Source organism: Lissotriton vulgaris, chromosome 8, assembly GCF_964263255.1.
Source record: "Lissotriton vulgaris chromosome 8, aLisVul1.2, whole genome shotgun sequence".
Taxonomy (NCBI): domain Eukaryota; kingdom Metazoa; phylum Chordata; class Amphibia; order Caudata; family Salamandridae; genus Lissotriton; species Lissotriton vulgaris.
In genome coordinates this window covers 467,140,876-467,153,213 of record NC_141696.1, presented here as the reverse complement: position 1 = coordinate 467,153,213, position 12,338 = coordinate 467,140,876, and the positions used below count along the sequence as shown (strand labels likewise).

General features: G+C 48.7%; 1 protein-coding gene across 2 annotated transcripts in view; it reads left to right on the top strand.

Moving 5' to 3' along the window:
• The window catches only part of LOC147697187 (uncharacterized), a 316,314-nt gene that overhangs the window by 116,250 nt on the left and 187,726 nt on the right, over positions 1-12,338 (top strand). The gene's annotated exons all lie outside the window — the stretch shown is intronic.

Here is a 12,338-nt window from a genome sequence, read left to right as displayed (position 1 = left end):
AAGAGCTCAGTCAACCACTTTGGTCAAACTAAAAGGACTTCATTTTCTTCCTAAATAAAAGAGCAAAGGAATTTTCCTAAGCCTCAAATGTAGAGAGTTCCTGTAGGAAAGAGCAAGACTTGAAAAAGTTCCACCTCTCTTTTTGTTGTCACTGAAGTGGGGCATCCATAGTAGAATCTGGGGTTCTAGAGGGAGGGTAAAGTATGATGTGACAGAAATGGAAGCATTGTTGCGTAGCTGCAGTAATAAAGGGTGTATAACTCTTAAAAAGGATTTTAAGTCCACGCTCAGCTTGAGGAGACAATAAACGATGGCAAAAGCGAGAAGGCAAAGTGGCAAGACGAGCCCCTTGATTCAGATTAGCTTGCAGTTGATGTATCAAGAAACCATTAGCTTTAAGTAGACTATTGTAATAAATTTAACACAAACGTTTAAGGGCTGCAGTAACGGTGTTATCCTTCCTTTATTAGTGGTAACATGAATGTCTTATTTGAAATCTGCAGGAATTGCATCAGCTGAGAATTACATGTCCTTCTGGAGGGTGAGTCAGTTTTTACCTTTAGATTCTTGACAACAGAAGAAACAGGACAAAAACAAAAAGGAGGTGTTTCCGAGATTTGTGCTTGCCGCAGTCACCAGTATCTCAGTGTTCACTAAAGTTCAATTAAGCCAGTGGTCCACATCCACTCGACCTGCAGAAACGAATGTTGCAGAGTGGAATCATTAGTTGAGATGTTGGTCTGCTTTAACAAAAGATGATTGTCAGTGTAGGTTTACAATTATATGACATGGGAGCAGAAGAGGTATGCCAGTTCCCTGGTGTGAGAAGTTTAGCCCGGCATATGACGTCCACTAGTTCTAGTGGGCACCTTGCACCAGTCTAATCGACCCTTATTGATGGTGGTTGTAAAGTCAACCTTATAGAAAGCTATCATAGTGGTAGCATGGACCAACAGTCATCAGGCTAAGACTTCAGAGAGCGCATTAAGCAAGTTGTTTTACCTATTATAATCCCTTGAGTACCAAATGAAGACACCACACAAGGTATATATCAAATATATATGTATTTATTCTAAACAAAACACAACCCCTCTGCAGTTTTTATGAGGTTGGAGGTAAAAGTACAATACAAGTTACTTCATTAGCATACGATAAGTTGCACAGTATACGTTTTGCCCTAGGGGCCTCACAAACCGTATACTAAAATAGTGGTATAAGAACCACATGAGAGTTCAAAAGCAGGCCTGGGGCATGGAGAATCGCTGGGGCTACTCTTAAACAACCAAAGGTTAGGAAGTAGGAGGCCCACGGGAGACACTTGCAGTGTCTAAATACAGCCGCGGGTTACCATTGACTTTCTATGGGAAACAAACAAGTTACAATTTTACAATTTAAGGATACTTCCGGATGGATTGCGATGGAACCCTTTTAGACTTAGACACTAGGAGGGCCAATACCCTCGAGACTACCAGAGTACTTGTGTTACCTCACCCACGTAAGTCGGTGCATAGGTGTCTTTTGATGTTGGGTTTCGTCATCGATTTCAATGGAGAGCTGCAAAGAGGTGCTGCAGGCGACCAGAGGAAAAGTGTCCAGGTGGATCCAAGGGTGGATCGAAGATCTGAAGAACCTGAAAGCAGAAGGGACACAGTCTGGGTCACTAGCCAGTGACCAGGATGGCGATGGAAAGTTGCTAGCCAATGTCGGGTGATTTCAGGTGAGAAGGTGAAAATAGTCTCTTCAGCCACGTGGTCCAGGAGGCGTCGACGACGACCAGGAGCTGGATTCGAGCTGTCCCACGAAGGTTCTATTTGACTGTGGTGTCGGTATCGGGATTGGACACAACAAGCCTTGGCAAACGCAATCCACGCAGGATGTTGAGATGGGCTTTGTTGCAGACCAGCAAGGTCTAGGGCATTTCTCCTTTGTATGGAAGATGGAGCAAGCCTGGAGCAACCAGGAAAGCAAGTTAAATTCAAAAGGAAGTCTTCCAGGTGCTTACTAGCCAACGGCCTAGGAACCGGGAAGACGCGCCGAGCTGAAATGCAAAAGCGGGGCCCACGCGACACTCGTGGAGTGGGGGCCTCTGAGCTTCGGTGCAAATGGTGCTCGGGTCTGGGACCCCAATGCATGACTTTGAGTTACATCGGGAAGTGAGTGCAGCTCGCAAAATGCAGGATGTCCAGGAGTTCCAGTCCCATGACTCTCGTGTCCGCCACGGGTCTCCACTTTGCTTTGAGCGAAGGTCGGGTCAGAGATGTCTCGAAGTCTGTGTTCTATGTCGCAGATTCTTCGGGATCCGGCGGGAGCCTCGAAAATGCAGACTGGCAAAGTTGCTGTTGGTGCCTGTTTGAACAGGGTGGTCACTCTTTGACCACAAAGGAGATGTCTTCCATCTCCTTTGTGGGTGTACTACCTTTCAGGCCTTGGCGGGGACTGCCCCTGACTTCATCTCCTCCGCCATCAGTGCTTATTGCCCCAACAGAGAACTACACTCCTCTACTAAATTTCTGCTCTCCGTCCCCCGGTTTAAGAAAAAGAAATCCGGGGGCTTGAAATTTAGGGTCCTTGGCCCCACCTTTTGGAACTCTCTCCCTTTCCATATCAGATCCATCCCCTCCTACTCTGATTTCCGTAGAGCACTTAAGACTTTTCTTTTCTCCCGTGCTTTTCCATCTTAGCACCTTGCTTCCCCGATCACTCACCCCTGGCTAAACGTCCTCCTAGCGCCATGAAACTGCATGGTATAAGTGCGCTTTACAAATTGTTGTAAATTCAAAATTCAAATCTTCCAGTCGAAATGGAATGTCGAAGATCCAGGAGTTATGTTTCAAAGGTTTGTCCAGGGTAATCTAAAGTCCTAGGGACTGGGTTCCTATACTTATACTAAGTTTAGGGGTTGGACTAACTCTAAGGTCCCTCCTATGGGTGGACCTGGGAAGGGGGTGGTTACACCCCTTTCCCTTTTACCAGTTTCGTGCCAGAGCTGGGGCAGAGTGCCCCAGCAACCGGTTTGAACTGGGAAATGCATGGAGCACCTAGTGTGCCCCAGGCAGTGTCTAGAAAGCATTCACTGAATGCAGCCCTCCCTGCCACAATACAAAAAAGCCTGTCTGGGGGAGGTGCCAGCACCTCCCTGAACAGGAAACCTTTTGTCCAGGCCTCCCCTGCCGGAGTTTCGTCCAGCAGCAGGAGGGCCGACTTGTGTCTGTGGCAGCAGCATCCATTTTGTGATGCTGAGGCTCTGTTTAACTTTAACTGGGTTTACCAGTAACTAAATGTCTTCTCCCTCTAGAAGGGTGGAATGCTACACCCGCCGCCAGGTCTGGGGGGGGGGGGGGGAGGGGGGGGTAGTATTCCAATAGTGTTTGACACCGTACACGACATGTTTTGATAAAGCCAAACCAAAGTTAGCATTAACCGCGAGGATTATAATGCACTTAAGAGTATATGGTATTGCTATATCATAGAACAGCTATAAGGAGATGGTTCCGAAAGCTGCAGAGGGGCTCAGCTCATGCTAGGGCACCCTCTCACATAAAACCAAGCATTATGCCTCCAGGATTGTCGAGGTCTGCTTTAGGAGTGGCTTATAGGTGTTTGTGTCTATATGTATATATAGATATAGGTATACTATATCTAAGTAAGGGTTGATTACACCACCTTACCCAGGCTGTGTGAACAGACCTGTGGTGTCAGTTTGGAAGGCAACCCAGGGGTGGCACAATACATGCTGCAGCCCCTGGTAGGCCTAGGGTGCACCTATGCCCTGGGTATCTAGGGTACTCTATACAGGGGCTCACAAGGGTGACCCATTAACCAATCTCGTATGTACCTAAAGTACATGGTATCAATTTAGAGAGAGGACAGCTAGGGGGTGGGCCTGATTAGCAGGGCCACAGCCAGACTAAAGTCGAAAAACCAGAGAATCACAGCAAAAAGTGGGGGTAACAATAGGATTCAGACCCTACTCTCCTACTCGCCTACACCTGGCGCATATTTGAAATCGAAATGAGGAAAGATCATAACCCTGTGGAACCCCACAGGTTATACCAGAAGACTTGGCTACAAAGGAGCTTGGAGAAACTTGTTCAGAACATTCAGACCCCAAAGAGCCAGTTTAAGTGCTGTAGTGCCAGTTCCTGCCATACTTATTTCCCGTTGAGTTAGGTGATGGTTGACAGTACAGTGTCTAATGCTGCTGACAGATCAATCAGACTCTGGGCATTAACAGTAATGGCATCTGCAGCTAGCCAGAGGTCTGAACTGATTTGATAACCAGAAACATACCACTTGCTAATCTAAAGATATCCTAAGCATCTTATAGAACTTTGCTAGCTTCCAAAAGTAGACTGAGCCTTTTACCCACATATGATTCCAGTATATTTGTGGTGTCTGGAATCTGTGTAATAGGCTTGAATGAATGAGGGAGAAGAAAGGGGACTACTGTGTCTATGTTGAACAATGGAGGTTCTGTGCGGGTTAGGAGAGAGAAAACAAAATAGTTCAAAAGAAGCTTATCTCAAAGGTCTTTCCTTTCATGTATTCATTGCACAGGGATAGGATTCAGAGTTAGAGCTGTTTTCTTATTGAAAAAGTAAGAGTCAAAATGGAATCAGTCCTGCAAGGTGAAAATTCAGTCCAGAAAGGAAGAGGTGATTCAGAAAAGGGGGTGGTGATGAACAGGGTGTCTGAATTAAGCAGACCACTCTTACCCAGTCCAAAGATCAGGGCTTGATCCATCACCGTTTTTTAGCTCACTGCACCATCCCAGCTCAGAACCTGGCTACATGCAAATTAGTCTGTCCCTGGCCCAGTGCATCATGGGAACAGGGCAGACCAGACTACCAAGCCAATTCTTATACTGCGAAGGAAACAAGCTTCCGGGGACCGGTTATTGGCATTTCTGGGCCAGGGACAGACTGATTTGCATATAGCCAGGTTCTGAGCTGGGATGGTGCAGTGAGCTAAATAACGGTGATGGAGCAAGCCCTGATCTTTGGACTAAGTAAGACTGGTCTGCTTAATTCAGACACTCTGTTCATCACCACCCCCTTTTCTGAATCGTTTTTGGCCACTATAGGTGTGGCAGGGTATACTCAGACATGAGTCCCTTGCTCACTGCATCATCAGGATTTAAGCAAGCCGGGCCGACGACGGCTGAAATGCCAGAAACCGGTCCCCGGAAGCTTGTCTCCTTTCTGGTGAAGAATTGGCTTGGTAGTTTAGTCTGCCCTGTTCCCATGATGCACTGGGCCAGGGACAGACTGATTTGCATATAGCCAGGTTCTGAGCTGGGATGGTGCAGTGAGCTGAATAACGGTGATGGATCAAGCCCTGATCTTTGGACTAGGTAAGAGTGGTCTGCTTAATTCAGACACTCTGTTCATCACCACCCCCTTTTCCGAATCGTTTTTGGCCACTATAGGTGTGGCAGGGTATACTCAGACATGAGTCCCTTGCTCACTTCATCATCAGGATTCCAGCAAGCCGGGCCGTCGACGGCTGAAATGCCAGAAACCGGTCCCCAGAAGCTTGTCTCCTTTCTGGTGAAGATTTGGCTTGGTAGTTTAGTCTGCCCTGTTCCCATGATGCACTTGGCCAGGGACAGACTGATTTGCATATAGCCAGGTTCTGAGCTGGGGTGGTGCAGTGAGCTAAATAACGGTGATGGATCAAGCCCTGATCTTTGGACTAGGTAAGAGTGGTCTGCTTAATTCAGACACTCTGTTCATCACCACCCCCTTTACTGAATCAGAAAGGAAGAGGGTCAGCAAAGATGGACAAAGTTTGACTGGAATTAGAAAAAATAGATGCAATTTGATTTTGGTTATCGAAGGTTTTAGGCATGAAGAAACAGGCAAGCTCATCAAATAAATATTGGGAGGATAAAAATTATCGTTTAATGGAGGCTGAACATATCTTATTGATTGATAGTTCATTTTTGAAAGTATCCTTACTATTTATTTGTGGCAAGAATTCCCTTTAAAATTACTTCTGGTTCAGACAGATGAGATCCACAGAAACAGCAGACGCCAATTTATATTGTATTTTTTTCTGCCTCTTTCTAACCCAGAAGGAATTTTACTTCACTAGCATTTAGTTATTGTCATGCTCTTTCTGCTTGCATCGACTGGTGACTTCGTTCAGTGAGGTGGTTATTGAACCAAAAGTATTATTTAGTGTGATTTTAATTAGGTTAATGGTTTCTAGCGTGTTTCTTTGCAAATGCACCAGTGGGTATGCCAGGAAGTACTGACCCTTTTATAAGTCATGTCATGTGAGGTGTCTCCGCCAATAGTTTTTGTGTGCAAACAGCTGATTAATCCCTCAGATTGTGTTCATCAGTTTCAAGCGATGGGTATGGCTCATGCCTTGGGGGCTCATGTTTTGATTATCTGTTATGTAACATGTTCATATCATGAGTTGGGGCACTAATTGATGAAATGCACCCAAACAGCTTTAAAAAAAGTACCTTTTAGTTTATAAATATTATGTTTGTGCCCTACCATGGTAGCTCAAAAAAGAGAGTTACCCAGGTTAAACCAGAAAGGACCGGGAATGACAAAGCAATATAAAGAGATGTTCCCTTCTGTGTTCTTCAGTGCTACTAACAAAATATTGTATTCAAAGTACAATGAACCAAAGGAAATCTCCTTATAATACAAATATAGCAACACTTGTATGAATCTTATTATTTTATTATTAGCATCTTTATGAAAGATTATTAAGGCAACCCTTTATGCAATTAAAAACACTTAAACATAAACATTCCATACATTGATTAAAAACAATCGATTCTCGAAATTTTATGATTTTTTTTTACATTGATTCTTTCAATGATTGTAAACATTTACTCAAATGACTCTTGTATAATTATCACCACATGACATTATATACAAAACATCAATTTATATTAACCCCTTGCAGCAGCACTACCTCACTAGTGCTGCCGTCGTGGCCCCGCCCATTTTGCGGAAGTGCTGCACTGCCGCAAAATCGCGGCTGCGGCAAACGGGTTAAAAACAAGTGAACTGTGTACTTATGTCAACGTTTTTTCGGTGTATCTGTGTCGTTTGTAAACACCTTCTTCAGGACTCAAAATATAAAATCAACTAATGTTCTTTGTGCCAAATAATTTATCCTGAATTGGGATTCAGCACGAAGTATATAGCAAGCCAGAAGTATATATTTCGATGGACTTCCTTTTGCCTCTGTCCGTATAGAAAATAAGGAAAATCTATATAGCAATAATCTTGATCTATCTCCATATACATTTAGAGATGATAGGGCTTTTAACTTTTCCTTCACCCCTTCATTAAAATTCAATATTCTGTGTAGAACCTCACACTCGTGGGCAATCTTGGACTTGTTTTGTTTGGGAGCCAACTCAATATCCTGCCTTTCTCATAGAGCTACCACTTTTGTAATTACGACAGTTGTACAGTCCTCATTAGACACGTGGCGTCTGCCACTACGGAGGTTCTGCTTTCTTTTGTATCATTTCAGAGTACAATGTTTGTATTTTGACACCAGAGACGTTCTCCAAAGTCGTAGAGTGCACAATGTTGCCATTTGCATGTCTGTTGCAGACCAGCGTATATGGTGAGTTGTTACTTCCAGGGTTCCTAACATGTCATGCAATATGGCCTGAGGAGCCGATATCTGAAATTGTGACGCATATGACGTTCTCATGAATGTCCATGTTGGAGATCTGTATTGGGCCAGGTTAACACACTGCCAAAGTATGAGAAGTACATCCCAGCCTGACTGTATCTTCAGCATGCTCAGGAGGGACTCACATGAGCTTGATGTAGCTTAACCAGGGACAAATGTTATTCACAAAGTATTTCTAAGTAACTAAACTTCTGTCTTGCATCTTTGAGTCCTTTTATCATTAAATTCTAGGAATTGACACTAGTCTTGGTCGGAGAATTGTAGCAGGAGTTTCTCTTACCATTGCATTCTTAGGTGTTAAGGCTATGTTGATGTTACTCTTGCGTTTTAAAGGATTTATTAATTGGAGAGGTTGGTAAATTCGCATTAAGATTTCATAGAAGGAGTAAGTTGTTGGTTCGGCTATCTCCCTGTGTCAGGCTAATTTCAGTGCCTAATTGTTGGGAGGATTTCCATTTTCCTTTGTCTTGGACATCCCCTATAATGTCTATGCCTGCCTCCGAGGAGACTCGGTGAGCAACATTGATTTCTGCGTTTCCCCATAACCGTGGCTCCATTATGTATATGGAATTTGAGCAGAAAATGTTTGGGGTCCCACCAGGCTGAAACAGTGACATGCAGGATAGGATTGTGTGTTTCTGTTGTCATTTTGGTTTTCTATATATTAATTCATTGTTGTTCATTGCAGAAAAAAGGTGTTATTCAATGTGTGTTTGCATAGTTTTTGGTTGCTTATTAGTGGACAGGGATGCTTGCTTGTTTGCTAGATATGTTTTTAACACTTTCTTTATTCTTTTTCTCACAACTTAACAAAAATATAGACATTGCCAGGATAAGAGCAAGAGTAAGCAATACTTCAGACAAGCATATTATTGCTCACTCAGTGACTCTCTGACTTGCATAGTCCACACAGAATTGCGTGAGATCAAGATTATAAATTTAGGTTTAAAATGCACTAGGGGGGCGTGGCCAAGATGGCGGGGTGAGCGGACGCTTCTTCCCGCAGCTCCTCTGGCCCGACTAGGCCCGAGCCCTTTTTCGTTAGCTTCTCTCCCCCCGCTGAAGCTCAGCGGCTGAGAGACGGGCGGCGGAGACCCTGGGGCACACATTGATGCTACTTTGACCCCTATCGCTCCGGCGGAAGCCCACTAAAAGACCGCTCGTAGGACGGAGGTGCGCCTAGGAGGCAGAGCAGAGCGGGGCGCTGTCCGGATGCTTCGGCTGGGGCCTGGTGCTGATATCTAACGATCTGGAGTGAAGCTCGCCCTGGTGCTCGGTGGGGATTGTCGGAGGAACGACGGCTGTGTGACTCCACTGCGCGAGGACTCTGCCGTGTGATCGTGGTGGTGCTTGGACTTGCGGTGGTGGCCTCTCATGGGGCGCAGACCCCGGCCCCGTGGCCTGTTGGCGACACTGCTCCGAATCGGAGCCAGGTCTACTGCCTATCCTCTCTAGCTGGACGGCCCTGGATAGCACTTTCCTCTGTGTACCTGGCTCCTAGAGTGGCCTTGGTGGCCTCGCCGGGCCTGAACGATCTACCCGGCCCCGCCCAACCGCCATCTTGTCCTCACGGCGATGGTGGCGCAGCTCTACACTGGGGTCGCTTGAAGTTGTCTCCTACACCTCTGCTTTTGCATGGTTATCCCTTCCTGCGGGACGCGCCAGCCTGGGGCCCACCGGCGGAGGTCCCTGTTGAAATCTTGGCTGGGGGCTGATCGGCTCTCTGTGACTAGACTGGCCCGCCATTTTGTCATCTGTGGCGCAGGTCCCTTATCTGGCCGGGAGTTCCTTCCTGGGAGGCTCTACCGATCGTTGGATACTCATCATGGGCTGAGCCCACTGTAGGTCGACGAAACCTGTGTCCCTGCTTTGGCTGAGTGTGACAGCGTACGGGACACGAATGGCCGGTAAAGGAGGATCGAGGAAGGGGGACCGCACTCTGCCGGACATGCTTAGCAGGGCCCAGCAACAGCGGAACAGGGCGCAACCGTCTCCGGGCTCCTCCCGAGCCACTGCAGAGCCGACCGGAGGTGAGCCCCCCGTCACGAGATCCTTCATGGAGGAACTGTTCAGCTCGCTTAAAGCGGACTTCCAGACGCTGAAGCAGGAGGTGGCCAGTGAGGTACGCGAGGTCCGTAGGGAAGTGGAAGGCCTTGGTGAGCGGATGGAGACGGTGGAAGCGGCGGCCCAACGGCGGGACGACGAAATTGTCCATTTGCAACAGGACGTTCTTCGTCTCAGGGAGCAACATGTTGAACTCCAAGCCCACAACGAAGACCTGGAGAACAGGTCGAGGAGGAATAACATACGGGTACGGGGTGTACCGTCTGCAGACGAGGGGACGGACCTGGTGGGCTATTTGCAGGACTTGTTCCGGGAGATTCTGGGAGAGGCCGCGGACTACCCGATCTGCATCGACAGGGCCCATAGGGTCGGCCGACAGCGACAGTCGGCGGCGCCTCCGCCGGACATCTTGGCCTACCTCCCTGACTTTCCGGTGAAGGAGCGCATCATGTCCGAGGCCCGCAGGAAACAACCATTGACGTTCCGAGAGCGACCTGTGGCGCTGTATCAGGACCTGTCTGCCATCACATTGCAGAAGCGCAGGTCCTTCAAGATTGCAACCGATTTCCTGAGCGAGCATGAGACACCGTACTCCTGGGGACATCCCTTTCGCTTGATATTCCGTTGGAACGGGGTACTACACCAGCTGCGCTCCTTGCAGGATGTTTGCGGCGTCTTGGGGCTCACGGCTACTGAAGAGGACGGAGCAACACCGACCTGGAGGCGCTCGGATAGAGGAGGACGGCGGCGGTCAGCGAGAAGGAGATCGGCGGCGAGCGCTGGGCGGCCGGACTCGCCCACCATCAGGGCGGACATGGCCAGTGCCCTGAGAGAAGCGGCCAGGGACTCGGCCGCCTCGAACGGTGTGGCCTTGACGGCGTGGCCTTGACGGCCTAGACTCACTCCGGGGGGAGATGGACACAGCTTCTTCGGTGCCAGGTTCGGGGGACGGAGGGAGGGTCAGGGGGCGGGGGAAGCGAGTGGCTGGACGTCCACTTTTGGTACTTTCTGCAGACTTGTCCGTTTTGGGACTTGACTGGGACAATGGGTTGTTTGTGTTTGTGTTGGTATTTGGCTAGTTGCCATTGGTTCGGTTGGGGAGGGCTTGGGAGTTGTTTAGGGGTTGGGGAGGAACCGTCCGATGTTTCCTGTGTTATCGCTTGGTCCTATTTTGCCTGTCCTGCGCTGCTGCCCTGCACCCCTCCCCCTCCGGTTGCCTGCCCGCGCCATAGCGTCTCCGGACTCTGGGAGATATGTCGTCCCTGAAAGTGGTGACCCTTAATGTTAAGGGTCTGAATAACCCTGTAAAGCGTAGGGCGATTTTGTCTTTGCTGGAGGGGACGCAAGCTGATATATGCCTCCTGCAAGAAACCCACTTGCTGCCCCGTGACTGTCATAGAATGCGCTCTGCCAGGTTTCCCACCCAGTTTTTCTCCTCTGCTGCGTCCAAGACTGCGGGGGTGGCTATTCTGCTGGCGAGCTCCTTCAAGGGGGAGGTGTTGTATAAATTTGCTGAACAGAAGGGGAGGCTTTTAGCACACCGCCTCCGCCTGGGGGGCACATCGTTTACTATTGGCTCCTTATATAGCCCGAATGACCATCAAGAACGCTTTTTAGATTCGGCGCTGGTGGATGTAACTGCCTCCCCCGATCGTCATGTTATCCTAGGGGGTGACTTAAATATAGTCTTCGATTCAGCATTAGACAGGTCAGCGCAGCGATTCCCGCAGACTGGGGAACTTTCCCAGGCCGGGAAGGCCCAAATCACTGACATGGATTTGCATGACCTTTGGCGCACCCTCCACCCTACAGATAGGGATTACTCCTATTATTCGCATGCGCACCGGACCTACGCACGGTTGGATGCGTGCCGCTGCTACGGCGGCGGACATTGGGGTCCTGACACTGTCTGATCATGCGCCGGTCGTGGCTACGTTTGCGTGGCCGGCGACCTCCCCCTCTCGGGGGGTGTGGCGCCTTAGGGACACCCTTCTGCACAAAAAACAGTGGTAAAACATATTGAGGAGGCAATACGGGACTACCAGGCACACAATAGCAACTCAGACACCTCATTGGTGACACAGTGGGCGGCGCTGAAGGCGGTCCTCAGGGGTGAATTCATCTCCATCTCCTCGGCAGAAAACAGGGAGCGGCAGCGGAAGAGGGAGGAGCTGACTTCCCAGGTCCGGGAGCTTGAACAGGTCCACCGCCGTACGGGTGCTCCGAGGGTTTGGAGGCAGTTGAAGGCTGCCAGGAAGCTCCTGTCGGCGCTGGACATGGACAGGGCGGAATACGCAGCGTTGCGTCTGAAACATGCATTCTACACAGGGGGGGATAGGTGTGGCAAACTCTTGGCACACAGGCTCCGTGTCGCGCAACAGCATAACGTAGTGAAGGAAATCTTGGGAACGGACGGGGTAGCTGTCTCGGGTGATGCAGCGGTGGCGGAAGCCTTTTGTGGTTTCTATGAGCCGCTGTACGCCGGGGAGCCCTCCTCGCCGCGGGAAGCCGTGGAATATCTGGACTCTGTGACCCTTCCGGCGCTAGACCCCGCTCAGGCGGAATATCTTGAGCGCCATATCCACGTTGAGGAGGTG